The sequence below is a fragment of the Stenella coeruleoalba genome, assembly GCF_951394435.1.
Source record: "Stenella coeruleoalba genome assembly, chromosome: 14".
Lineage (NCBI taxonomy): Eukaryota > Metazoa > Chordata > Mammalia > Artiodactyla > Delphinidae > Stenella > Stenella coeruleoalba.
The window spans coordinates 71772922-71789182 of record NC_137160.1 but is presented as its reverse complement, the minus strand read 5'-3'; the positions used below and the strand labels follow the sequence as shown (position 1 = coordinate 71789182).

General features: G+C 46.0%; 1 protein-coding gene across 2 annotated transcripts in view; it reads left to right on the top strand.

The window, feature by feature from the left end:
* Nucleotides 1-11978: 11978 nt before the first annotated feature.
* The window catches only part of CORO1C (coronin 1C), an 83906-nt gene continuing 79623 nt past the window's right edge, over nt 11979-16261 (top strand). The window contains exon 1 of one of the 2 annotated variants that reach the window (XM_079941900.1): nt 11979-11997. The gene's annotated coding sequence lies outside the window, so the exon portion shown is untranslated. Of the gene's footprint in view, nt 11998-12314; nt 12420-16261 lie in introns of those variants that run through there. The other variant, XM_079941901.1, reaches the window with a different exon arrangement.

Here is a 16261-nt window from a genome sequence, read left to right as displayed (position 1 = left end):
AGTTATGCATATATATACAGTCTTTTTCATATTCTTTTCCAGTATGGTTTATCACAGGATATTGAATATAGTTCCCTGTGCTATACAGTAGGACCTTGTTGTTTATAATAGTTTGCATCTGCTAATCCCAAACTCCCAATCCATCCTTCCCCCACCCCCCTTTATGGCAACCACAAGTCTGTACTCTACGTCTGTGAGTCTGTTTCTAACAAGTACTGAGTTTCTTACTGTTCGTAGTAAAAGGTCCTGCAGTGCCTCGAATGAGCCCACATCACAAAATAAGACAGACTCCTATTTGAATCCCAACTGTGTGCTGTGGATCAAATGCCTGTACCACTCAGAGCCTCAGTTCTTGACCTGTAGACTAGGCATAATCAATGTACCTTGCTGGGTGGTGGTGCAGATTAAATAAGGCAATGTCTGCATATGGACACAGCACACGGGAGACCCGTAGTATATGGTACTATCTCTGTGAGGGAAGATGATCAGAAAAGCAAATTATTCCAACGCAGTGTAATAAATGTTGTAACAAGGTCTTTCCCTTGGGTTTTGAAGGCTGGGTGTGGATTTCTGAGGAACCATCCTGCAATCCATTTGTGTAGCTAGGAACTTAAAGAGCGAGTCCTCATTTGACTTTGGGGCAGGAACTCTGGCTGCAGAGGCAGGACCCTGGGTGGTGGGCAGATGGTCCTGGAACTTCCAGGCATGATGGAGTTGTCATCAGAGTCCGTCAGGCTAGGGTCCACGATTCGGCTCACCGTCGACTTAGCTAAGTGAAATTAATCAGTGCAGTCACCTCTTTGAGCCTCATCACTACTTCATCTGTAAAGTAGTGTTAATGATGACAGCTGGCATGCACTGAGTGCCAGCTACATGCTGGACCTTGTTTTCAGTACTTTATATTCATTAATACGCTTAGTCTTCATACCAGCCCCATGAAGCAGCTGCTATTATCACACCCCCATTTTACAGATGGGGAAGGTGTGGCACAGGGAAGTTAGATCTCTCGCTGGTAAAAGGCCCGGCCAGGATTTAAACCCGGGCGATCTGAGTCCTCAGCCAGTGCTCTTTCAACTCTGTAGCTTTCGATCCACATGATGGGGTTTAGGGAAGGATAAAATTAGGCAACGCATAAAGAGAGCTGTACCCAGAGTCTGTAACATAGGTTATGCCCTGTAAAGGGAGTTGCTGGGTACTTTTTTTTGCTATTTTATTCCATCTTGTACAAGCAAAGTATTTTTTCATTCATACATATTTTAGAAAGGTCATACATCCCCCTAATGCCGCCATCAGATACACAGAAGAGGTGGCTAGGACACAGAGGGGACTGGTGAACATTTGAGGGTCCCCCGGTGAATGGTAGGGTCTCGAAGAGTTTACATCCTCTAGCTTGTTGTGTGGGTGTCCACCCCATGCACCAGGCTAGACATATCTCTCCAGAGCTTCTGAGCAGCTGATTACAGGTCTTCCATGCTAATGAGGCCAAGGGCATGGCCCAGCTCTCCCAGCAGACCACTGAGCTGACCCAGTGAACACAGCTGTCACCCTGCCAGCTGTCTTATCAATAATTGGCCCTATAGGAATTCCCTGGCAGTCCAGAGGTTAGGATTTCAAGCTTTCGCTGCTGAGGGCCTGGGTTCCATCCCTGGTCAGGGAACTAAAATCCCATAAGCCACACGGTGTGGCCAAAGAAAAAAAAAGTTGGTCCTGCATCAGGGGGCCAGAGATGTCAGAAGGTGCCTCACTGCATGGTGTAGGGGAAAGAGACTGTGTGTTGGCTCCATGACCTCAGGCAAGCCTCTCTGAGCCTCAGTTTCTTTGTCTGGAAAGTGGGAGGATGAGGGCTATGTATCAGTTACCTACTGCTGTATAACAAACCATCCCAAAATGTTAGTGGCTTAAAACAATATATATTATTTAGGTGACCATTCTGGGGGCTGGATGGCTGTAGGTTTGTGCTTACATCTGTGGTCAGCTGGAAGGTTGGCTCATGGCTAGATGGTCTAGGATGTCCTCACTCATACGTCTGGTGGTTGGCAGCTTCTGGCTGGGATGTCTGGGCCTTGGGACTCTCACCATCAAGCAGGCTAGCTGCTTCTTCCTGGGTGGCTGGGATCCAAGGACAACAAGACAAGGCAAGCTCCACACAGTTTTCAAGCATTTCCATGTGTTGTGTTTGCTCATGTCCCATTGGCCAAGGCCAGTCACATGGTTAAAGCCAGAGCCAGAGTGGAGAGCAGCTCGCTCCACAGGGCATGGCTAGATGGAGGAGAATAATTTGCATTTTTACAATCTACCACAGTGGCCCTGGCAGAGATATTGGAAAGAACAAATGAAAAATGATGAGATTTTGAACAGTAATTAAGATCATAGAAATCATTTATTGGCACATCTGGGCTCAAAGCATGTTGAGTGAACAATGCTCACTTTCCAGACGAGGGAACTGGGGTTCAGAGAGGTTGATAACTTACCTAGAGCCACACAGCTAATTAGAGTGAAAGCTGGACTCTGAGCCCAGGGCTGATTCCAAAGCTCACGTTCATAGCTTTCCCTTCTGCTGCTTTTCCCAACACAGAAGAAAATGTAGTTCAGTACAGACATGAATAGGGACTCATAGAAGCCTCTATGTGGGTTACAAACCCCATTTCTCCTGTCCCACCTTGAAGGTCTGGCCTCCTTTCAAAGAAGCCCTTGTCATCTGAAGTCCTAGACTGAACACAGTCGAGCCTGGCACAGAGTAGAAACCAGAAAGCATTTGCTTGAATAAAAGCTATTGCCACCCATTCCCTTAAGAATTTCAGCATCATGCAGACGCGGAGGGAGAGCTGCCTAGACTCCCATGTCGCACGGTTCCTTCCTGCTACTCGCAATTTTGGTGGCAAGAGTGTCTGTGTTTTGTTTCACAGCGTTCGTTCTCCCATCTCAGCCATTTATTCTCGCCTCTCAGAAAAGGAGGTGCACTTCCTTGGGGAGAGAGATGATCTTACACCCAATTTTTCTGCTGGGAAAGGCAGCAGCTGATGGGGGCTACGATCAAAACCTGTAAATGGAAAGGGAACAAAATCCAAACCACTTGACAGAGGGGGTCCCGTGGCTCTGAGGACCCCAGTCTGGTGTGATTTCTCTCTGTGTGTTCAGGGATTCCTGATTCTGTAGGAGAGCACAGTGTCCTTGAAATTCCAAGTGCAGCCCTGATGCTGGAGAGTGGGAGCATGGGGCCTTCCTGCAAATGGTTTCTTTTGTTTCCATCAAGTCAGAAACTCAACTTGATTCTTTTTTTTACTTTTGACCACGCTGTGCAGCTTGCGGGATCTTAGGATCTTGATTCTGCAGGATGGAGTCATAATCTCAAGTTCCCTCCTTTCCTGGAGCCTCAGTTTCCTCTTCTGTAAGATTGGCACGTAATAGGCCCTATCTCCTAGGATTGCTGTGAGGATTACGCGAGATCTTTCCTATAAAGCCCCTAGCCCAGCTAGACTTAATAAGGCTCCATATATCTGAGCCCTGGGTTTCTCAGTCTCACCACTACCAACTCCTGGGACCTAAGATTTCTTTCTTGTGGGCTGGGATGGAGGCTGTCCTGTGCATTGCAGGATATCAAGCACTATTCCTGGCCTATACACACTAGACGCCAGTAGCACCCTCCTAGTTGTGACAACCAAAAATGTCTCCAGACATTGCCAAATGTCCCTGTGGAGGGACATTTGGAGGGGGAGGTGGGGAGCAAAACTGCCCCAGGTTGAGAACCTCTGGTCTAAGCCTTTATTGTTGTTACTAATGAACACTAATTCCCTTTTTGTGTGAGTCTGAGGCATCTGATTTGGGAGGGGCAGCCAGGTTGAGCTTTGGAAGCTGCAGCTCACGCCGCTGCAGACAGTTGCAAGGTTTCCTACCTCAATAATGAGATTTACGCGGATGAGTAAGCACTTTTTGTGCCAAGATTCATGTTTAAATTTTGAAAAATCTTCACAGGAGCGTTGTCCGGAAATTCTTCCAGCTAGGGTCTGCTGAGGTTGTCAAAAGGTGACATTGGGCTTGGGGTCTTGATAGAACACCTTGAATTGATAGAATTCCTCCTCCCCCTTCAAAAAAGAGAATTTTTTCCCAATTTTATGCCGTTGAATGCAGTTTGCAAAAGAAGTAGGAAACACAGGACAGGAAATGGAAAAAGGAGACTCACCCATAACTGGAATCCTGTCACTCAGAGATAATTTCTGTTACAATCTGTGTAAAGAAAATTACAGGCCAATATCATTGATGAACAGACGCAAAAATACTATTTTTTAAAATTAAATTTATTTATTTATTTTTGGCTGCGTTGGGTCTTCGTTGCTGCGCGCGGGCTTTCTCTAGTTGTGGCGAGCGGGCGCTACTCTTCGTTGTGGTGCATGGGCTTCTCATTGTGGTGGCTTCATTGTTGCGGAGCACAGGCTCTAGGCATGCGGGCTTCAGTAGTTGTGGCACGTGGGCTCAGTAGTTGTGACACGTGGGCTCTAAAGCGCAGGCTCAGTAGTTGTGGCGCGTGGGCTTAGTTGCTCCATGGCATGTGGGATCTTCCTGGACCAGGGCTCGAACCCGTGTCCCCTGCATTGGCAGGCAGATTCTTAACCACTGCGCCACCAGGGAAGTCCTCCAAAATACTATTACAAAATGTGTGTGTGTGTGTGTGTGTTTTATAAAAATGGGACATACTGTTTTCCGGCCTGCCTTTTTCATCTAACAGCATCTGGAACATTTTTACATACCATTAAGCGACAAATATTCTTCCATGAAATTCTTTTATTTTTCCTGCTTAAAAACTTCCTGTGACTCCTGGAGGCCTGGAAATAGTCAGGATTCATAGGGGGAAAAGGATGAGGCCACGCTTCCTGATTCGTGCTGTACAGGAGTTACGTGGAGACATGGAGGCAGAGACCATAGACCCCATGAAAGGAGAGGGCAGTGCTCGGGTTCCGGGAAGTCATTTTTGCCTCCGGGGAGAGGTACTGACGTTTTTGGCTGCTGTGCGTTCTCTCCTGTGCCTAGCCCCATCTGTCTTTTTGATTGTATCCTTCATTTATAGCATCCTGTCCAGTCCCTGCCCTGGAATGCATCTCCTCTGGTTGTTTGTGTCAAGGGCTGTTTCCCTAGCAGACAGTCGTGTGATAAACATTCTTCCACGTATACAGTTGATCCTCATTATTTGCAAATTCAACAACTCCTCGTTAAAATTTGTGACCCCCAAAAGCCATACTCGTGGTCCTTTTGTAGTCATTTGTGGGCATGTGCATGCACAGAGTGGAGGAAAATTTGTCACCCAGTGCACACATTGCCAGCTGAGGTTGAATGAGGCAAAGCTCTGTCTTGTTTCAGCTTGTACTGTAAACAAGTATCCTTTCCTGGTATATTTAGTGCCACATTTTTAGCCTTTGTGTGTTTTGGCATGATTTTGCTACTTAAAATGGCCCCTAAGCATAGTGATAAAGTGCTGTCTAGGGTTCCTAAGGACAAGAAGGCTGTGATGTGCCTTATGGAGGAAGTATATGTGTTAGATTAGCTTCATTCAGACGTGAGTTATGGTGCTATTGGCTGTGAGTTCAGTGTTAACAAATCAAATACATATATGTATAAAATTCAGCAATGTACAGTACATATTAAATAAGGTGTCTTTAAACCAAAGCACACATAAAACCAGGTTATATATTGATTGGTTGGCAAAAATGTGGCCAGAAGCCTGTAGGAACCTAACCTTTTATTTCCCCTAGGAGCAATGATTCAATATTCACTTGCTCAGTGTTTCTGTTGACTTTATAGAATATAACTACATAGAATAATGAGAATTGATTGTATCTTTGCATGTCACCATGATTATTGCCTTAGGATAAATTTCTGACAGTGGAATTACTGAGCCTGGGTAGAATACCTGTTCTGAGGTCAAGTTTGTATCAGTTAGTTCCTGCTGTGTAACAAACCTCTGTTTCCACCTCTGTAAAATGCTGATTTAAAAAAGCCATATTAGGGCTTCCCTGGTGGCGCAGTGGTTAAGAATCTGCCTGCCAATGCAGGGGACATGGGTTCGAGGTTTGGTCCGGGAATATCCCACATGCCACGGAGCAACTAAGCCCATGCACCACAACTACTGAGCCCGCGCTCTAGAGCCTGCAAACCACAACTACTGAAGCCTGTGCACCTGAAGCCCGTGCCCCGCAACAAGAGAAGCTACCGCAAGCCCACGCCACTGCAATGAACAGTAGCCCCTGCTCACTGCAACTAGAGAAAACCTGCACATAGCAACAAAAACCCAACACAGACAAAAGTAAATAAAATAAATAAAAAATTTTAAAAGCCATATTATTTCTCATCAGCTTAGTATGAGGATTCAAAGAGTTAGTGCCTAGCAAGTTAGTAACACTGGGCCTGGTGAGGACTAAGTGCTTAATAAATACAAGCTCCATCATAGTGTTTATTTGTATTAAAGATCTGTGGCAGGTACTCTCACAAACACAATCACAGGTTAGTATTATTTCTCCCCATTAAAGAGATGAGGAAACTGAAGCCCAGGGAGGTAACATAAGTTGTCCAAGATGTCCGAGCCAGGAAGTGGCAGGGCCAGTCATTACATCAGGGCTTCTACCAGCAACTCAATTCAGCAGGGCTATTGTGCATGGACTTAGCCTCCAGCACATGCCAGGCCCTAAGCCAAGCATGCAAGTTGCATTTTCTTCATAGATACATTTTCTCATGGATGCTCCCACAACACCAGTAGGACAAAAATTAATCCAACATGGATCACAGACTTAGATGTGAAATGTAAAATTATAAAACTTTTAGTGAAAGCATAAGAGAGGGACATCCCTGGTGGTCCAGTGCTTAAGACTCTGCGCTTCCACTGCAGGGAGCACTGGCTCAGTTCCTGGTCAGGGAAGTAAGATCCCACATGCCGTGTGGTGCGGCCAAAAAAAAAAAAAAGGCCTTGGAGAAAATCTTTGGGATACATGCAAAGCATTCTTAGATCTAATACCGAAGCATGATTCCTAAAAGGAAAAATTGATAAATTGGTCTTCATCAAAATTGAAAACATTTTTTTCTGTGAAAGACTCCATTAAGAGGATGAAAAAACATAAAGCAAACTACAGACTGGGAGAAAATATTTGCAAACCACATATCCAGCAAAGGACTAGCATGTAGAATATATACATATATATAATGCTCAAAACTCAACAGTAAAAAACCAAACAGTCCCATTTAAAAATGGCAGAAGAGGGCTTCCCTGGTGTCACAGTGGTTAAGAATCCACGTGCCAATGCAGGAGACATGGGTTTGAGTCCTGGCCCAGGAAGATCCCACATGCTGCGGAGCAACTAAGTCTGTGTGCCACAACTACTGAGCCAGTGCTCTAGAGCCCACGAGCCACAACTACTGAGCCCACATGCCGCAACTACTGAAGCCTGCGCACCTAGAGCCTGTGCTTCTCATCAAGAGAAGCCACAGCAATAAGCCTGCGCACCGCAACGAAGAGTAGCCCCGGCTCGCCGCAACTAGAGAAAAGCCCGCATGCAGCAACAAAGACGCAATGCAGCCAAAAATAAATAAAATAAATAAATAAATATATTTTAAAAAAATAAATAAAAATGGCAGAAGACACGAAGAGATATACAGATGGCAATAAGTACATGAAAAGATTTTCAACAGCATTAGCCATTAGGGAAATGCAAATTAAAACCACAACGAGGTATCACTATATACCTATCAGAAAGGCTAAAATAAAAAATAGCGACAACACCAAAGGCTGGTGAAGATGTGGAGAAACTGGATGCCTCGTAGATTGCAGGTGGGTGGGACTGTAATATGATACGGTCACTCTGGAGAAGAGTTTGGCAGCTTCTTAGAATACTAAACATACAATTACACCCATACCTCATTTTATTGTGCTTCACTTTATTGCATTTTTTACAAATTGAAGGTGCGTGGCAACCCTGCATCGAGCAAGTCTACAGTGCCATTTTGCCAATAGCATTTGTTCACTTCATGTCTCTGTGTCACATTTTGGTAATTCTTGCAATATTTCAAACTTCTTCATTATTATTACTATATTTGTTACGGTGATCTGTGGTCAGTGATCTTTGATGTGACTATTGCAAAAAGATTGTAACTCGCTGAAGGCTCAGATGATGGTTAGCATATTTTAGCAATAAAGTGTTTTTAAATTAAGGTATGTACATTGTTTTTTAGACATAATGCTATTGCACACTTAATAGACTATAGTACAGTGTAAACATAACTTTTATATGTTCTGGGAAAACGAAAAGTTTGTGTGACTGGCTTTATTGTGATATTTTCTTCATTGTGGTGGTCTGGAACCAAACCCGCAATATCTCTGAGGTCTGCCTGTACCATACGACCCAGCAATAGTACTACTGGACATTTTTCACAAAGAAATGAAGACTTACGTTCACACAAAAACCTGTACATGAATGTGTATAATGTTCATAGCAGCTTTGTTCATAATAAACCGCCCCAAACTGGAAACGACTCAGATGTCCTTCAATGGGAGAAGGGTTAAACAAACTCTGCTCTATCTGTGGAATACTTCTCAGCAATAATAAGGAACAAAAGGGACTTCCCTGGTGGCTCAGTGGTTAAGAATCTGCCTGCCAATGCAGGGGGGATCCCTGGTACAGGAAGATCCCACATGCCGCAATTAAGCCCACGTGCCACAATTACTGAGCCTGCGCTCTAGAGCCTGTGAGCCACAACTATTGAAGCCCGTGTGCCTAGAGCCCCTGCTCTGCAACAAAAGAAGCCACCACAATGAGAAGCCCATGCACCGCAACAAAGAGTAGCCCCTGCTCGCTGCAACTAGAGAAAGCAGCAACGAAGACCCAACACAGCCAAAAATAAATAAATAAATTTATTAAAAAAAAAAGAACGAAAGAAAAATGAAAAGATAACAGCAACAAAAAATAATAAGGAACAAACATGTAACAACCTTGATGCATCTCCAGAGATTTACACTGAGAAAAACCAGTCCCCAAAGGTTGCACACTATATGACTTCATTTGTCATTCTTGAAATGACAAAATTATAGAAACTGAGAACAGATGAGCAGTTGCCAGAAGCTAAGGAGGGGATGGGGGCAGGAAGAAAGTGGGTGTGGCTATGGGTGTGGGTGTGAGAGGTCCTCCTGTTGATGGAAATGTTCTGTATATTGTATCAAGATATCATTATCCAGAGTGTGATATTATATACTATAGTGTTTTGTTAACCTCTTTATTGAAGTATAATTGCTTTACAATGGTGTGTTAGTTTCTGCTGTATAACAAAGTAAATCAGCTATACATATACATATATCCCCATATCTCCTCCCTCTTGCGTCTCCCTATACTATAGTTTTGCAAGATGTTAACCACTGGGGGAAACTCGTAAAGGGTACATGTGATCTCTTTGTATTATTTCTTATACTTGCATGTGAACCTACAATTATCTCAAAATCTAACATTTACTTAAAAAAAGGCATCCCAGGGAATTCCCTGGTGGTCCAGTGGTTAGGACTCTGTACTTTCACCGCAGGGGGCCCAGGTTCGATCCCTGGTCAGGGAACTAAGATCCCACATGCCTCACCTTGTGGCATGGCCAAGAAAAAAAAAAAAAGGCATCCCATACTATTATATACAGAATGGATAAACAACAGGGTCCTACTGTATAGCACAGGGAACTATATTCAATATCCTGTGATAAACTCTAATGGAAAAGAATATGAAAAAGTATGTGTATATATGTATAACTGAATCACTTTGCTGTACAGTAGAAATTAACACATTTTTTTGAATTTTTGAATTTTATTTTATTTTTTATACAGCAGGTTCTTATTAGTTATCCATTTTATACACATCAGATTACTCTAGTAATCTGAGATTACTTCCAGTCACTCATTTAATTAATAGTATTATTATTTGTAAATGCTTCCACAGGGCTAATCCACTCAGCTTCCATGTTGCCCTGGCAACCTAAGGCTAAGGTCTCCATTTGCTACTAAGAGAAACTAGAAAAATGATTTGCTTAGGAGCTTCCAAATGCACGTCCCGCAGTTCTTTCTTCTTCATATAAGACCTGGCCTGTGTATCATGTGGGGTATGGAATCATTCTTCTTTTTCCTGATCATTAAATTCATCTTCATCTAGCATCAATCTTTTAAGGCTACTTCAGAAATCAGGTTTTGAGAGCAGGAAAAGACTCTCAAATCCAGCATCTTACCTGGACCTGAATCTCTCCATTTAGGGCCAGTTTGGACAGAACCAAGGTTTCCTTTCGGGCCCACGAAGGAAAGGAATTCAAGAACAATGGGATGATGGGGGAGGAGGGGTTTGCAAAGAGTTATGCAATTTTCCAGCTGCTTCTGGGAGTAGCAGCTCTCCACTGACCACATTTGGGTCAGGTGTGGTGAGGTGGCATTGCTTCTGGCTTTACATCCTTTCTGTGCAAGAATCACCTCCCCCACCTTAAGGATAAAACTGGAAGGCAAAGGCCTTGGGATCTTTCTCAGCGTATTCTATGGTTGCAGTATGGTGGTGTCATCCTGGGGGAATTGATGTCCTGGGAAGTTTTACTTCTAATTTTATCATTTATAGAACTGGGAGATGGGAATCCACATGTTTTAAATACCTACTGTATGCCAGGCACTATGCTGGATACTTCTCCATGATTTAATTCATTGAATCTAAACTCCTGAATCTTCAAAACCACTCTCTGAGGTAAGCATTTAGACGAATCCCACTGTATAGACGAGGCGAGCAGGGCACGGAGAGGGGAAGTGATTTGCCTGAGGTCACACAACTGGTAAGACGTGGAGCCTAGATTTAAAGCCGAGTCTGTCAGAATCTACAGTCCATGTTTTTCTCTTCTGTCATGCTGCCAGAGAGGCATCTTTAGTGTCATGACTAACTGACGGCTTATGCCGAGTCAGGCACCCTGCTAAGTGTATTACTAACCAGGAGCTCATGGAATCCTTCCCAAGGTGCATCTGCTATTATCCCTATTTTACTGATGAAGAAACTGAGGCTTAGAGAGAAGTAATTTGCTGTGATAGCTGTTTTGGTTCAGGTGGGCCCTGATTTACATAACACATATTTCTGTGGCTGATGCTTAACATGAAAAATTCCCCCGCTGTGAACTGCAAAAAGGCCTTGGTTTGGGAAGTAAATAGCCTACCCCATCAGCAGGTCTGCTTTGTTCATTCAGTTCATCAGTCCCAGTTTCCCCAAACCTTGGCATTTCAGAGCTCGGTATGTGAGAAAGGAACTCTGGCTATAAAGAGGACAACTTCACGCTACAGGTCAGGAGATTCAGGCCCACAGAGATGAAGGGAACTGCCTCAGGACACACAGTCTGACAGCAACAGAGATGGACTGGAATCCCGGTGCTCTGACTTTCAGGCCTGGGCCGCCCAGTTATTAAGAGAGGGTCTTTGGCCAGGAAAAAGAAGGGAGGGACCCTGTATCCTTCATTTCCTCACCTGCGAAATTGGGTCAAGATAGGCCCTTCTGTGTAGTGGGGGGGGATATGTGGGTGTGGTCCAGCCTAGGGGCCGCCACCTTGTGCTAGCAAAGTGACAAGGTCTAGTGGAAGGAGGATCATAGCGTCGCGAATCCCCAGAAGTGGTGGTGGGAGGGTGTGAGGGCAGCAGAAGCGGAACTTCGGGAGCCAGAGGCGGGGATTCGAGAATTCTGGGCGGGGCTTGGAGAATTAACGCTGTTAGATGGGCAGTGGGCGGGACTTGCGATGCTGCGAATAGGGTTACCAGCCCGTGGGCGGGGCTTCTAGAAATTGGGGCGGGGTTTGTGACGCAGAAGGGCCAGTTCTGAAGGAATGAGAGGGGAGCTGGGCTTAGGGAGCCAGGAGGCTGGCAAGGGGTTTGGATGGGGCAATGGGCGGGGTTCAGAGGAGCTGATGTTACGGTTTTAAGGGACTCGGGGGGAATTTTTGAGGAGCCGGGGGATGTGGCCCTGCCGAGCCGAACAGGTCAGTGGGCGGGGCTCTAAGGTAACCGCTCCTGGTTCTTTGGGGTCAGTGGGCCTGGCCCTCCGGCCACTCAGAGGACTAGCGGGCGGTGCTTGCACTTGGGCACCGCCTTCCTCCGCGGCACTCCTGCATCCCTCGGCGCGACCAGAGGGGGCGCTAGAAAGAGTGAGGCGTGGAACGCCGGGTGGGAAGCGGGCTTCCCCTCCCGGAAGTGGGCGTGGTGCTCCGCAACCTGGCGGCCCTGGTTGGGCGCGGTGCGGCGCGGGGGCGGGGCCTGCGTGCAGCGGCGGGGGCGGGGGCGGCTGTCCGCGCCCCTCCCCCGCGCGGCGCTCAGTGCCAGGCGGGAGGCGGTAGCGGTTGGAGGTTTCTCCGGGCTTTGCAGTGGGGACTTCGGCAGCGGCGCCTCAGGCACCTCAGCCCTGGTGAGCTGCGCGCGCCCGGCGGGGCGGATTGGGAGCGAGCCGGACGGGCGGACGGACCTGTCCTTTAAGCGTGTGCCGGCGCCGGCTGACAGGAGCGGGCGGGGCGTGGGACAGGGCCCGGTGGAGCGGACAGGGCTGGGTGGGCGCGCGCGGCGCGGATCCTTGGGCCAGGGGTCCGCCCTGGCCGGTGTACATGGGATAGGGGTAGGGGCTGCCGCGGGAGACTTGGGATCCGGTGGGGGAGGGAGTTGGGGACCGAACCGGTCGGCCTGGGGAGAGTGAGCCCAGGTTCCTGTGGGGAGGAGGCTGCCCTGGGGAGACTTTTAGGGATCCGGAACCCTGGCCGGGCGAGGAGCTGAGGGGGGACGAGGCTGCCCCGGGAAGAATTTTAGGGGTCAGGGCTCCGCCAGCTTGGGTGGGGTCTTGGGTGGGGAGGGGCTGCTAGAGGCTAGGGCGCAGAGCCCGGGGGGCGCCAGGCCTGGGAGGCGGGACTTGAGCCGCCCTGGGGAGCGAGTGGGTGGGGGGTGGCTAGGGGCCGGGCTCACGTGGCGCCGGGGGGAGCTGGTCCCTGCGTGGGAGGGGCGAGGGCGGTGGTCCGGCCTGGGGGTTGCCAGCTTTGGGGTGCGAGGCCGGCTCTGGGCCCTGAAGAGCTGGGTTGGGGGTCGGGAAGGGTGGGGCAGGGCTGAAGCTGGGGTGATGTGGGTGGGGGCGACTCGGGAGGAGGATGAGCCGGGCGTTGGGAGCGGAGGGCTGGGAGTGGCGGGGGAGGGGCGGGGGGGCGGGTTGGGAGAGGAAGAATGGGGCAGGAAGGCTGCAGGGTCGGGGGCCTGGAGCGTCCGCGTGAACTGGGTGATTCAGAGATACGCTCGCCTAAGAGCGGAGCAGCTGGCGAGGGACGCAGTAAGAAGGAGCGAGGTGCAGGTGGGGCTCCGCTGCGCCTAAATGACTGAGGATGAACTCAGACGTAGAGGTTGGAAATGCAGGGACCGAGCCCTCTCCCGCCTGTACACACAGGCGCGCGCACACAGCTCTGTGTCTCTCAAATGACTTGAATGTGTTGGGAAGTGGCAGGCTGCGGGGAGAGCCGAGAAGAAAGGGGCTTCCTCTTGCAGGGAGGCGCTGGCCCTGCCGTCCTTTTTTGGGAGTGTTCAAAGGGTTTTTGATTGCTGGAAAAGGAAACGTACGCTTTACTGCATCGCGGTTTAGAATCACATCCTATATTTGGCCTTAATGTAGGCTGTCCTTGTTTTGTGGTGTCTGAAGTCCTTGCTCTACATGTTGCAAACGTGGGATTCAGTGTGAGAAGCAAATTGCAAGTCGCTCATCTCCCCCAGGAGAGCAAGAGGCCTTTCTTTCCTATAATACATTAAAACAGAATTGAATATAGTGCGTGTTTTTAAACCGGTACTCGGTGGCGAATGTGTTTACTTTTGCAAATAGTTATCACAAAATATAATATGAGGCCGTCTCACTGCAGCCTTCCTGCCCGGGATTACATCCTCAAACAGTACTTGTAGGGCTCGTAGTCACTCTGTGTAATAATGCATTTCATTGTCCTTATCTGGCAGAGCTCTCCTGACACCAGGGCCTGCTAGAATAGACAGAAACATGATTAAGTATAAGCAGTTGCTTTGCACCGTCTGTTCAGTTGTGAAGGCAAATAGATATCTGTTTATATGACTGCACTCTCTTCATTCCCTATAAAACTGAAGAAATGGGAAAAATCTATTTTGGACTTGATTCTGTATATTTCAGAAAACTAAGGAAACTAATTTTTTTTTTTTTGGCTTGGAGGTACATTTCAGAGTCACAATGTTTGGATATGAAGCCTAATAGTAACTCTTGGGTCTGAGAGGTTGCATAAATAAATAGGGGGGGAAAGTGAAATAAAAGTGGGAATTGTATATTAGGCCTTGAGCTGCCATGTTTTGTGGTAAATGTCATGTGTACTGGGTATAAAGGTTGGGTACACACCTTTTTGACAAATCTGGAATGTGCCCTGTCCGTATTTGTTTTTCATTATTTGCGGAAGGTACATGAAAGCTTGATGGATTCTAATAGACTCATACCAATGAGAGATCACTGCACAAAGTATTGAATTTTTCATGATCATTTGTTACTTTACCTGTAGATTGTGCTAATCAGAAGTTATGTCTATTACTTTATATATAATTTGGGATTAGATTCAGGGTTGACAGGACTTTCGGTGTGTGTGCTACTTCATTATTTTTTTTAAAAATTGAGGTATAATTGACATGTAACATTATGTTAGTTTCAGGTGTACAACATAATGATCTGATATTTGTATACACTGAAATGGTCACCACAATAAGCCTAGTTACGGTGTGTCACCATACAGAGTAACTTTTATTTATTTTGTGACGAGAACTTTTAAGATTTATTCTCTTGGCAACTTTCAAATACGCACTGCATTATTATTGACTATAGTCACCGTGTTGTCCATTACATCCCATGACTTAATTCATTTTATAACTGGAAGTTTGTACTTCTTGACTTCCTTCACCCATGACATACAACACTTTTTAAATACTTGGATTTTTTTGATGTAAGTTTTATGCTTAACGCAGCTGTCACTTTTGAGATTCACTCCAACCATGAGGAGAGTCACTCAGATGCCTATGAAACAGAACGTTCAAAAGGATAAGTGATCAGTTCTTTGTTATGTCACTGGGGGTGTGGAAATTCTGTATGATGGCGAATTATTTCTTAATACTTTGATTTGTCACAAACGGTGCTTTAGAAACATTATATTAATTGTTTTACCTTTGACTTCTTTTTTCAGAGGTGGAACAATAATAAATTTGAGTGCCACTTTCAGATTCAGGGTACAAATCCTGTTGTTTCCTTTTGGTGACTTCCCAGTGTCACCTTATTCCTGTCAGAGCTCTTTTCTGACACTTGTATGTCTTTTTAAACTTAAGATACCTTTTCTTTATTAAAACATGGAAATACTCATGAATATTTCAGTATGACCTAGTACCTAGAATGTTAAGTAATAGAATCTCTCTGGGTTTTCATTGCCCTAGTTCAGATGCTTTAAAATGAGTGAACAAGATTCTACACTGCTTTTGAGAGCTTATTTTGTATTTCAGTGGCACATAATGGAATCTTCTTTGTTTTATAACCACTTTATTGAGATATAATTTACATACCATACAGTTCACCCATTTAAAGTGTACAATTCAGTGGTTTTTAGTATATTCACAGAGTTGTGCAGTCATCACCACAATTTTATTTTTTTTTATTTTTTAATTTTTAAAAATAAATTTATTTATTTTTGGCTACGTTGGGTCTTCATTGCTGTGTGCACACTTTCTCTAGCTGCGGAGAGAGGGGGCTACTCTTCTTTGTAGTGCACGGGCTTCTCATTGTGGTGGCTTCTCTTGCTGCGGAGCACGGGCTCTAGGTGCAGGTTCAATACTTGCGGCACACGGCTTAGTTGCTCTGTGGCATGTGGGATCGTCCCAGACCAGGCCTCGAATCTGTGTCCCATGTATTGGCAGGCAGATTCTTAACCACTGTGCCCCAAGGGATGTCCCACACCACAATTTTAGAACATTTTCATTGCCTCCAAAAGAAACCCCATACCCATTAACGGTCCCCCGCCCCCCTCCCCCCAATTCTTCTCCCTCACCTGCCCTAGGCAACCACTTATCTATTTTCTGTCTCTATGGATTTCTCTTGTTTTGGACATTTCATATAAATGGAATCATGCAATATGTGGTCTTTTGTGTCTTTTATTAAGCATAGTGTATTCAAGGTTTATCTATGTTGTAGCATGTATAAGTACTTCATTCTTTTTCTAATGGTTGAAAAATATT